This window comes from Pseudophryne corroboree, chromosome 3 (assembly GCF_028390025.1).
Source record: "Pseudophryne corroboree isolate aPseCor3 chromosome 3, aPseCor3.hap2, whole genome shotgun sequence".
Classification (NCBI taxonomy): domain Eukaryota; kingdom Metazoa; phylum Chordata; class Amphibia; order Anura; family Myobatrachidae; genus Pseudophryne; species Pseudophryne corroboree.
In genome coordinates, this window is record NC_086446.1 from 383,704,017 (window position 1) to 383,716,108 (window position 12,092).

Below are 12,092 nucleotides of genomic sequence, written 5' to 3' on the forward strand. Positions count from 1 at the left end.
GTAGTGTAAACAGGAGCCGTGTCGATGCGACGCGGCTCCCATTTACACTGTATGGAAGGGCGGCGCTGGGAGATCATGTGATCTCCCTGCGCCACCCCTGCCGCGTCACTAGAAGCGTCACCAACCCGGCATATGCCGGGTTGTGACTGCTGATGGGAAAGGGGCCGAGCACGGGTTGCAGCAGGGGGCAGCTCCCGTGTCAGGCTCCCGGCTGCGACCCGTGCTCGTAAGTGGAAAAGTGGTATTAGTTGCAACTGTTATTTATCTAACACAGTCTATTAAACGGAGCTGATTTTTCTGTAATAGGTCAATTCTCCATTTTATGTCTTTTGGTACATCTCCCATCAGGTGTCCTGCAAGCCAAATGCAGGTGCAATGGGGCAGTGACTATGCCTCTCCCTAAGTCACCTCTAGTAATGACCCTGGGTACATGCAGGTAATACAATGTATTAACTAACTGATTTGCTGCCGTATATGCACATACAAGCTGGCATGCTTCCTCCAATTGTTGCTTTGTTCCTTGCATTTGCCAGGAACTGTTTCATTACCTCACTCTGAATTCTAATAAATGACTGGAGTTTACATCTGTTTTTAATGAAAAAACTGATTAGATCCAGATAGCTGTCTTTACAACTGTGATTGGCCGGTTTGTGTGATCATTGTCAATCAGCACTAACAGCCCTGATGGCGGATCTTGACCAGATTGGCCATCCAGCTGGACCATGATCTTGTCTCTAGGCTTTAGGATTACAAAGCTAACTAAATTTACGAAAAAGTAAAAAAAAAACCTCAAAAGAAGAAATGTTTTTGTGCAATATTGCATCCACACAAAACATACAACAGTATAAAGTATATTCTTAGAAAGTATGTTTAAACCGAACTGTAAGTTTTACAGACTCTCAGGGCTATGTTTACTAAGTGTCAACTTTTCTACGGTGGTTTTCTGGCAGTTTTGCAATCTGCTCCTGTCCATGATAGGCGCGTTGTTTTTATACCTGGCCAAAAGACAAAAAAATCCGCCCAGGGGGTTAATTTACTAAAGCTTCTAAAACAGAGAATTAGTGATGTTGGCCATAGCAACCAATCAGATAATGTCTATCATTTCTCTATTGCCATTTAGAAAATGATAGACATCACGAATTCTCTGTTGTAGAAGCTTTAGTAAATGTACCCCCTGTTGTGGAACTATTTATATCCCAACTCACAATGTTTGTTGAGCCATTTGTAGCCTTTGCGATACAAAAATAAGTCATGTTAGAAATATTAACCATTTAGGTACCTCCTGCCTAATATGTCATTTGTAACATAATCATGCAAGCAGCATGGTTACATTCCTCGTGAAATCATCACTACCAACACCTTCATCACCTTCACTGGTCTCCTGAGGGACGGTATTAAGTAGTCCTGTATCATTGGATCAAATGCAATCTGACTCCTATAATGCAATCCATAGTTCCCATCAAGAATCTCTGGGCACTAGGGCAGCTGCTGTTGGGGATAGATTATCCTCTAAGAAGGGGAGCCAGAAATTTACATCAATTGTCTGTCAAACAATGAATTTACAGAGTTAAGCCCTGTACACACGGGACAGATGTGTCCTGAGCGATCTAGCACAGACCGATCAGCACACATCTCTTCCCTCGCTCAGTACTCAGCGCGATGCGTGCTGAGCGAGGGGGGGTGCGCTCATTTCACCCAGGGGTGAAATGAGCGATCTCACTAGATATTGCATGCATGCCAAATATAGAGCCGGCGATAGTGAGGTGCTGGACCACACATAACTGTCGCTGGCACCCTACACACAGAGAGATCCGTGTTAATTTCTAAGCAATCAAGTCATATTGCTTAGAATTTAAGCACGGATCTCTCCGTGTGTATACTCCCCTTAAGCAAGTATGACAGCCATCATCCAGTTGCGCAGTCGCCAAAGCCATGGCAGTCATGTTTGCATTTGATTTGCATCCAATATCTGCAATAAATGCAGCAGGTTCAGGTGACTAGTAAAAGTCATGCTCACACTACCAAATTAAATCTGAAACCGCCATCCCACAGCTATACAGAGAGGTCAAAGTCATTACTTCCCTTTAAAAGAATATTTTACCCACTATTCACAACACTATGTATAAGAGGATAAGCAGCACTGGTCAAGGTGTATCTCACTCAGCAGCGGTGCCAGCAGTATCAGCATCCAGCAGCGGTGCCAGCAGTATCATCAACTTCATCATCAGCCTCATTCTGCAGCATAGTAGTGCTAGCATACAACACCAGTTCATTCACAGCCAGCGCAATCTTGCCACTGTGTTTGAGCACCACAGTACTGCATGGACATGTAGTACTCAGCTCCTGGGTGACCCTATCCTGCATATTGCCACTATCCGTACATGACCGGCTGATGCGTTGTATGCTCTTCTCCATCTCCGCTGCCTACTGGTGTTACTGTGAATACGGCTGTACAATCTGTGCAATGCAATAAACCCAAGCTCCTGTTTAAGTATAACCCCTTAGTGTGCCTTCAAATACTTCTTTCCAATGCAGTCTACTATTTATCACCTACAGTATGTACGTCACAAAATAGTACACACATATTAACAAAAAGAGGGCTAGAAAAGGAGTTGGAAAGATGCAGCCCATTGACAACAATGGGCTAACAAATTGCATAAGAAAACGGGTACAAACAGGGGCAGGTTTGTATGGGAAACCAGCCCGGAAAATGTATGGAAGCAGCCCTAATGGCGGTGTGGTCTGATGAGGGGGTGGGGTCTGTTGAGGGAGACGGGATCCCTCCTCTTAGAGCCTGATTGTACGCAGTTGCGATCTTCCTTGCGTCTTTTGCTGCAGTTGTCTGAGACCAGGGGCTGATTGGGAACTAAAAGTGGGCATGTAAAATGTTGTAGAAGTGGCCCGACATGGGCAGCACAAGAGGTATAACATATCATGTAGCCATGGTGGCATCACTGGATGGCAGAGTTACTGTACTGCAGAGAAGGAATAACAATGAATGGGGACAATGCAGGGTACTGAGGGCCTAATTCAGCATGGATCGCTATTGAGAGAATTCGCAAATTGAGCAAATATTGAATAACTGCGCATGCGTAGCATTTGCATTGCGCAAGTGCGAGGGGTAATAGCATCAGAAAATGCGTACAGATTATAATCTGTTTGACTGACAGGAAGTCTGCATTTCTGGGCAGAAACCTGCTGTTTTCTGGGTGTGTCAGAAAAAACGCAGGCGTGCCCAGGCAATTTTGGGGAAGGTCTCTGACATACACGCAGACCACTTCCAGGCCATCTCAGTCGCAGATTAGTTGCAGGCTCAGACCTACTATATTTACAGATGGCAAAAAATCTTCGATGTTCAGGAAATTGCATATGCATCTGCAAATGGATAGCGATCCGCAATGCATTCACAAACTTGCACCGGACATTTTTTCTTTCTGTCGGGGTGGCACCTTTCTACTCTCAGACAAATGCAATTTCTCAGAATACCGATCCATGCTGAATTAGGCCCAGAGTGCGGTGGGCTGTTTATCATGTGGGGGGTGGAACCACATGGCAACACACAAAACAGGGCCCACAGGCATGTCGGTCTACCTGGAATCTTTCTGGTGAGCCCTATGGCCAATCCAGCCCTATGGCCAATCCAGAGCTTGGTAAATAGTTTTCTCATACGTCCTAGAAGATGCTGGGGACGACATCAAGACCATGGGGTATAGACGGGATCCGCAAGAGACTTGGGCACTCTAAAGACTTTTCATTGGGTGTGAACTGGCTCCTCCCTCTATGCCCCTCCTCCAGACCTCAGTTTTAGAAATGTGCCCAGGTCGACTGGATGCTCTCTGAGGAGCTCTACTGAGTTTCTCTGAAAAGACTTATGTTAGGTTTTTTATTTTCAGGGAGATCTGCTGGCATCAGACTCCCTGCTTCGTGGGACTGAGGGGGCAGAAGCAGAACCAACTTCCTCAGAGTTTCATGGCTCTGCTTCTGGCTGACAGGACTCCATTAGCTCCTGAAGGGAACTGAACGCTAGCCGTGTCTATCTAGATGCTCACTCCCACAGAACGCCGTCACCCCCCTCACAGAGTCAGAAGTCAGAAGACAGGTGAGTATAAGAAGATTGAACTTCAATCAAGTAAGTGACGGCTGAGGTACGACACGGCTGGCGGGAGCGCATCGCGCCATTGCTGCCCACACACACAGGCACTGCAGAGTGCAGGGCGTGGGGGGGGGGCGCCCTGGGCAGCAAAATACCTCTATACACTGGCTAATAGGGGGCATAAGATGCCCAGGCACAGCCCTACCCCCGCCAGTATAAATATTACAAACAGTCTCTGAGGTAAAAAGGGCAGAGCTTCTTCCTCAGGCAGCCAGAATACTGCTCAGCACCATTCTCTCTCTCTCTCCTCAGGCTGCAGAGATATAGCTGGTCCTCCTCCACTTCTGACTACAAGTATTCAGGGTGTAAATAAGGAGGGCACAAAGCGATTTGGGTGCTTTACAAATGTGTTTTACTGTGTAAAGAGCGCTGCATGTCAGTGGGCATTCTGTGGTCACAGACTTTAAATACAGGCGCTGGGGTTGTGAGCTGGCTGCTCCTATACTGTGTCCCTCTGACAGATTTTACTGTGGGTCTGTCCCCAAATAAGTCCCAGTGTGTCTGTGAGTGCTGTACAAGTGTGAGGCATGTCTGAGGCAGGGAGTTCCTCCCCGGAGGAAGCCATTTTAGGGACACAGAGTTGTAATGTGGTGGCGCTACCGGCACACCAAGTGCCTGCATGGGTGAAAGAGCTACGTGACAGTATGCATCTGATTAACCGTAGATTGGATAAGTCTGAATCTAAGGGTGCATACACACGGTGAGATTCGGACTTATCCGATTCTCACCGTGCGACAGGGGGCCGGGTCGGCACTTAGCCAGTATCGCAAACACATAATGAGTGTGCTTGCGATGCTGGCTATGTGCGATGTCAATCCTGACTATCTCTTCTATAGAGATAGTCAGGATTGACTTGCCTGCACAGCCTATTTTTTCGGCCGATGCCGACCGCGCGGGGCCGCGCATCGGCATCGGATCGGGATCGCAAGGTGACAGTCACCTTGCGATCTGCACTATATTTTCTTCCGATTCTGACTATATAGTCAGAATCGGAAGAAAATATCGTACCGTGTGTACACACCTTAAGGCTGCATGCTGGAGTAAATCTGTGGAAGATGTGATTTTTCAGGATGCTGTTATTCCTTATGCGGGCGGCCCCTCTGGGTCACATAAGAGACCATTTGCAAATGTTGTAAACACTGATACCGACACGGATTCTGATTCTTGTGTCGACGATAGTGAATCCAGAGAGATAGATCATAAATTGGCAAAAAGTATTCAATATATGATTGTGGCTATAAGGGACGTGTTGGAGGTTACAGAAAGCACTCCTGTACCTCAGGAGAAAGCTTATTTATGTAAGGAAAAGAAATCCAAAGTAACGTTCCCTCCTTCACACGAACTAAATGCTCTGGTTGAAGGGATGTGGTTGAATCCTGATAAAAAATTTCATATTCCCAATAGGATTCACATAGCTTATCCTTTCCCGGTTGAAGACAGGAAAAAATGGGGGTCACCCCCTGTGTTAGACAGTGCACTTTCCAGGTTGACAAAAAAGGTAATTCTCCCTGCTCCTGGCACAGCTTCTCTTAAAGAGCCGGCAGACCGCAAAATGGAAACGACATTGAAATCCATTTATGTTACCAATGGTACACTGCTCAGGCCCACTATTGCCTGCGCATGGGTGAGTCGCGCTATTGAAAAAATGGTCAGAAAGCGTGTCATCAGAAATTGACACGATTGATAAAGATGAGATACTCCTTAAGTTAGGGAATATCAAGGACGCTGCTGCCTACATGCTGGAAGCAATGAAGGATATTGGACTCTTGAGTTCACAAGCCGCTACCATGGCAGTATCGGCTAGGTGGGCCTTATGGATTCGACAGTGGAGCGCGGATGCAGATTCCAAAGGAAATATGGAGGCTCTCCCATATAAAGGTGAGGCCATATTTGGCGATGGCCTGGATGCGTTAGTCTCGGCGGCTACCGCAGGTAAGTCAACATTTTTGCCCTCTGCACCTGCACCGGCAAAAAAGACCTATCACCCGCAAATGCAGTCCTTTCGGCCCAATAAATACAAAAAGACGAGAGGTTCCCCTTTCTTTGCAGGAAGGGGAAAAAGAAAGAAGCCCACACCGGCTCCAGGTTCCCAAGAGCAAAAGATATTTAATAAAAAAAAAAATATACTAATAAATCAGTATACTTTTTCTCCGGGCGCTTTAACAGGGCTGTCTTCCTAGAGCAGCTGTTAAATAAAGGTGATAGTCAGTCACCACATGAAGCAAAACAAAACAATAAATAAACAGCGCTACCAGGTGTAGGTATTCAAATCAATATATAAAATTTAATATAGACAAATTAATATAATAAACACATATTAAAATCAGATGAATAAAACAAGCCTCATAAGCCAGTAATACGACCAAAAGACATTTCTATGGACTCATGTAAAGGCCAGGTGATAGTAGGATTGTTCCAATGCTTTATAATATCATATCCTGCATGGATAACCATATGATAATTACCGGATCCTGAGTGGAAGATGGCAGGGTATTCCACCTAGCGCGGTGATGATGATTCTGTCCTGCGCAAATATGAATGGTGGTTCTCCCTTTTTGTTAATTGTCCACATGCATGGATCGGTCTCCGGATAGATGAGTATTGGATGGGTCAGAGCTCTGAAGACCACTGCGGGTCGTCCCAAACATTTATATCCAATTTTTAGGAAAGGCAATGGATAATCAATTCCATAGATTCTCTGGCCTTGGCGATGTCCTGGTCATAGGCTGGCAACCTAACGCGTTTCACTGTCTGTTTGGCAGCTTTATCAAAGGACATCGCCAAGGCCAGGGAATCTATGGAATTGATTATCCATTGCCTTTCCTAAAAATTGCCATCTTCCACTCAGGATCCGGTAATTATCATATGGTTATCCATGCAGGATATGATATTATAAAGCATTGGAACAATCCTACTATCACCTGGCCTTTACATGAGTCCATAGAAATGTCTTTTGGTCGTATTACTGGCTTATGAGGCTTGTTTTATTCATCTGATTTTAATATGTGTTTATTATATTAATTTGTCTATATTAAATTTTATATATTGATTTGAATACCTACACCTGGTAGCGCTCCCAAGAGCAAAAGTCTACCCCTAATTCTGCCAAATCCCCAGCATGACGCTGGAACTCCCTTGCGGGAGGCCGCTCGGGTGCGGGCACGTCTCAAACTCTTCTGCCAGGATTGGATTCTATCTGGCCAGGACCCCTGGTTGTTACAAATAGTATCCCAGGGATACAAACTAGAGTTTCAAGACGTTCCCCCATGCCGATTTATCAAATCGACCTTGCCAGCTTCTCCGCCAGAGAGAGAAGCAGTAACAGCGGCAATCCAAAAAGCTCTGGCGTGTGACAGTCGTCGGTTCCAACTGTGACTTTGGGTAATTTATGATCCACCCGTGTTGTTGGAGTATTAACAGGGAGAGGGATATGTTATGTAATAACTGCTCCCTGGATCTCGCCTGACGAAGGAGGACCATCATCTCCGCCATCACCTTGGTGAATACCCTCGGCGCCGTGGAGAGACCGAAAGGTAACTTCTGGAATTGGTAATGGCAATCCTGAATCGCGAATCTCAGATAAGCTTGCTGAGGAGGATACATGGGAACATGCAGGTAAGCATCCTTTATGTCCACCGACACCAAGTAGTCCCCCTCCTCCAGACTGGCAATCACCGCCCGAAGTGATTCCATCTTGAACTTGAACCTTTTCAGGAAGAAATTCAGATCTTTTAGATTTAAGATCGGTCTGACCGAGCCGTCCGGCTTCGGAACAACAAAGAGGCTTGAATAAAAACCCCGCCCTGGTTGTGACAACGGTACCAGGACTATGGCCCGGTCTTGACATAATTTTTGGATTGCCACTGTTACTGCTTCTCTCTCTGGCGGAGAAGCTGGCAAGGTCGATTTGATAAATCGGCTTGGGGGAACGTCTTGAAACTCTAGTTTGTATCCCTGGGATACTATTTGTAACACCCAGGGGTCCAGGCCAGATAGAATCCAATCCTGGCAGAAGAGTTTGAGACGTGCCCGCACCCGAGCGGCCTCCCGCAAGGGAGTTCCAGCGTCATGCTGGGGATTTGGCAGAATTAGGGGTAGACTTTTGCTCTTGGGAACCTGGAGCCGGTGTGGGCTTCTTTCCTTTTCCCCTTCCTGCAAAGAAAGGGGAACCTCTCGTCTTTTTGTATTTATTGGGCCGAAAGGACTGCATTTGCGGGTGATAGGTCTTTTTTGCCGGTGCAGGTGCAGAGGGCAAAAATGTTGACTAACAAACCAATGGGCAGACTGAACGCGTCAATCAAGATTTGGAGACTTTTTTCCGTGTTTATCTCTCTCCCTCGCAAGATGACTGGGTGGAGCTGTTGCCATGGGCCGAGTTTGCCCATAATCATCTGTACCACTCTTCGACTGGTGAATCCCCATTTTTCATTAATTACGGATTCCATCCTCAAGTTCCAGAATTGCCCATTTGCCCTCCGGAGGATGTTCCTGTTGCAGCCTCTACTCTCCGGCACTTCAATCAAATTTGGAGTCAAGTTCATGCTAACCTCAAGAGAGTCTCCAGCCGCTATAAGTTCTTTGCGGATAGGAAGCGACGAGCAGCTCCCCAGTACAAGGTTGGTGACAGGGTATGGCTCTCTACCCGCAATCTTCGGTTAAGGGTGCCCACTATGAAGTTTGCTCCGAGGTTTATTGGTCCTTACCCCATGCTACAAGTCCTGAAATTAAAGCTATTCTTGACTCTCGTTACCTCCACAAGAATCTACAGTATTTGGTGGAGTGAAAAGGTTTTGGCCCCAAGGAGAGGAGCTGGGTTAAGGCTACTGAAGTTATGGCTCCCCGACTGGTGCAGAATTTCCATTCCAGACATCCAACAAAACCTGGAAAGTGTCCGGGGGCCACTCCTGGAGGAGGGGGTACTGTCACACGCCAGAGGCGGCGTTCACCGCGCTTACCCCTGCGTGCTTGCTGGTCGGTGTTGCGGCCTCCGCCTTCGGTGGCCCACGGGCTCCGGCGTCTGGCTGGCGCGGCTCCCGGCGGTTCCCCGGGGCAGGGGCGCCGCCATGACACTTGGCATCACGTGGGCGGGGAACTGGTGACGTCATCAGACTGTTCCGCCAATCCTGCGGAGACGGAAGATTTAAAGTCAGACGCCGGGCAGAGCCTCGGCGCCTGAGTATCGTCTTTTCCCCTGAAGTGGATGCCAGTGCTCCTGTTCTCGGCGGATCTCTCTGCAGTAATATCCCAGTGTCTCCGGCATTTCCAGGTGTCAGTTGTTGCACAGCTTCCAGCATTCCCAGCCGCGGCTGGGTTCCACTGCGCTCCAGTCACCAGTGCTTCTTGGAGTCAGCGTGGGCTGCAGGTTAAACTCCGCTCTCAAGTTTTGCAAGTTACCAGTGCCATTAAACACCGCTCTCAAGTTATACAAATCCTCAGCGTCCTTTAACCCTCGCTCTCAAGTTATACAAATCCTCAGTGTCCTTTAACCCTCGCTCTCAAGTTATACAAGTCCTCAGTGTCTTTAACCATCGCTCTCAAGTTATACAAATTATCAGTGTCTTTAACCCCTGCTCTCAAGTTCTTCAGATCACCAGTGTCTTTAACCACCGCTCTCAAGTTCTTCAAATCATCAGTGTCCTTAACCACCGCTCTCAAGTTCTTCAAATCACCAGTGTCTTTAACCACTGCTCTCAAGTTCTTCAAATCACCAGTGTCTTTAACCACCGCTCTCAAGTTCTTCAAATCACCAGTGTCTTAACCACCGCTCTCAAGTTCTTCAAATCATCAGTGTCTTTAAAAACCGCTCTCAAGTTCTTCAAATAATCAGTGTCTTTAACAACCGCTCTCAAGTTCTTCAAATTATCAGTGTCTCTAAAACCATTACTCATAAGTTCTTCAGTCACCAGTATCTTTTACCATCACTCACAAGTACTTCCTGGACACTTCTCCATACGTTCCTTCTCTGTTATGTGACATTGTGTTGTCCTTTTCCTGCAATAAAGTTCATCAATAATTTCATCAAGCCTTACTGTCAGAGTCCTGTATGAGGAAGACCTATATCAGGCCATCCCTGTTCCGACCCAACTGTGGTTCCTCTTCCTTACCATCGGAAGAACCCCCGAGTTAACAACACCCCCAACCTAGGTCAGTGACAGTATACTCAGGCCTCATGGACCCGGCAGATCGGAGCCCAGAGGCAAGTACCATCCAGGACTTGGTTTCCCGAGTTCAAAGTCAGGAAGCAGCACAGGGCCAGGTGATGCATTATCTTCAGGAATTATCTGGCCGGCTGGATCAAATTCAGACTTCTCTAGCTTCAGTAATGCCGGTCTCCGTTCCAGTACCCGCTCCAGTGGCTGGCGCTAGTAATGTTCCATCCCTCTCCGGAACCAGATCACGCCTTCAGCTCCCTACTCCTTCTCGCTATAATGGGAATCCAAAGAGTTGCCGTGGTTTTCTTAATCAGTGCGAGGTACATTTTGAACTCCTTTCATATAACTTCCCTACGGATCAGTCCAAGGTGGCATACATTATTTCTTTGCTCGAGGGTTCAGCATTGGATTGGGTGTCTCCGTTATGGGAGCGATCTGATCCACTGGTTTCCAGTTACACCAATTTTATTACGTCATTCCGGAGGATCTTTGATGAGCCTGGCAGGACAACTGCTGCCTCTGCAGACTTGCTCCGTGTCCGACAAGGCTCTCGTTCAGTGGGACAGTATGTGATTAACTTTCAGACCATAGCATCAGAACTGCGCTGGAATAATGATGCCCTCCGGGCTGCCTTTTGGAACGGACTCTCCGATCGTCTAAAGGAAGAGTTGATCACTAGAGATTTGCCTGATTCCCTAGAACAGTTGATCTCGCTCTGTGTAAAGGTGGATCTTCGCATGCAGGAACGAGGTGGCAAACGTAGACGGTCAGATCGATCAAGGGTCCGATCTTTTCCGTCCAAGCAAACGGTTATTCCGAGTCCTGACGAGCCCATGCAGATTAATCGATCCCGGCTGTCTCCAGAAGAACGTCAGCGTCGTCGTGAGGGTGGTCTCTGCCTCTACTGTGGAGCCGCGGATCATTTTCTTAAGTTTTGCAAGTCTCGCCCGGGAAACGGGCAGTCCTAGCTTGTTCCGGAGGAGTCGAGCTAGGGGTTTCTTCTAAATCTTCTCCGTCAGTGGACTGTTTACTCTCCGTGTCTCTGTTTTCTGGGTCAATAGTCAAGCCCGTTAAGGCCCTATTGGACTCAGGGGCTGCAGGGAATTTTATTTCCCTTTCCTGTGCCCAGGATCTTGGTTTTCAGTTACGGTCGGTCGAACGACCTATTACGTTGACTGCTATTAATGGTACCCAAATTTCTAACGGTCTGATTTCAAGTTGTACAGTACCAATCAAGCTGCAAGTGGGAGTTCTGCATCAAGAACACCTGGAGTTCTTAGTGATTCGGGAGATGCCCCACGATCTGGCTCTTGGCCTTCCTTGGCTTAAACTTCACAACCCTCATGTCGACTGGAGTTCGACGCAAATAACATCTTGGAGTCCATTTTGTCATTCCAATTGTCTCACTCCTGTCTACCCGCTCCGTGTATCTTCCAAGTCAGATGAAGGGCTCATTCCGGAGGCCTATCAGGAGTTTTCAGACGTATTCTCGGAACAGGCGGCTGACCAGTTACCACCGCATAGACCCTGGTACTGCCCCATTGAGCTCATTCCGGGGAAAATGCCACCTCGGGGTCGCACTTATCCCCTATCATTACCCGAGACCCAAGCTATGTCGGACTATATCAAGTCTAATCTGCAGAAAGGATTCATCCGTCCCTCTACCTCCCCGGCAGGGGCGGGTTTCTTTTTTGTGAAGAAGAAGGACGGAGGGCTGAGACCGTGTATTGACTATCGTGGTCTAAATGATGTTACCATTAAGAATAAGTATCCTTTGCCGCTCATCA

The 12,092-nt window shown here is 47.3% G+C and overlaps 1 protein-coding gene across 1 annotated transcript in view; it reads left to right on the forward strand.

Moving 5' to 3' along the window:
• LOC135055670 (transmembrane ascorbate-dependent reductase CYB561) overlaps nucleotides 1–12,092 on the forward strand; it is a 424,857-nt gene that overhangs the window by 200,755 nt on the left and 212,010 nt on the right. The gene's annotated exons all lie outside the window — the stretch shown is intronic.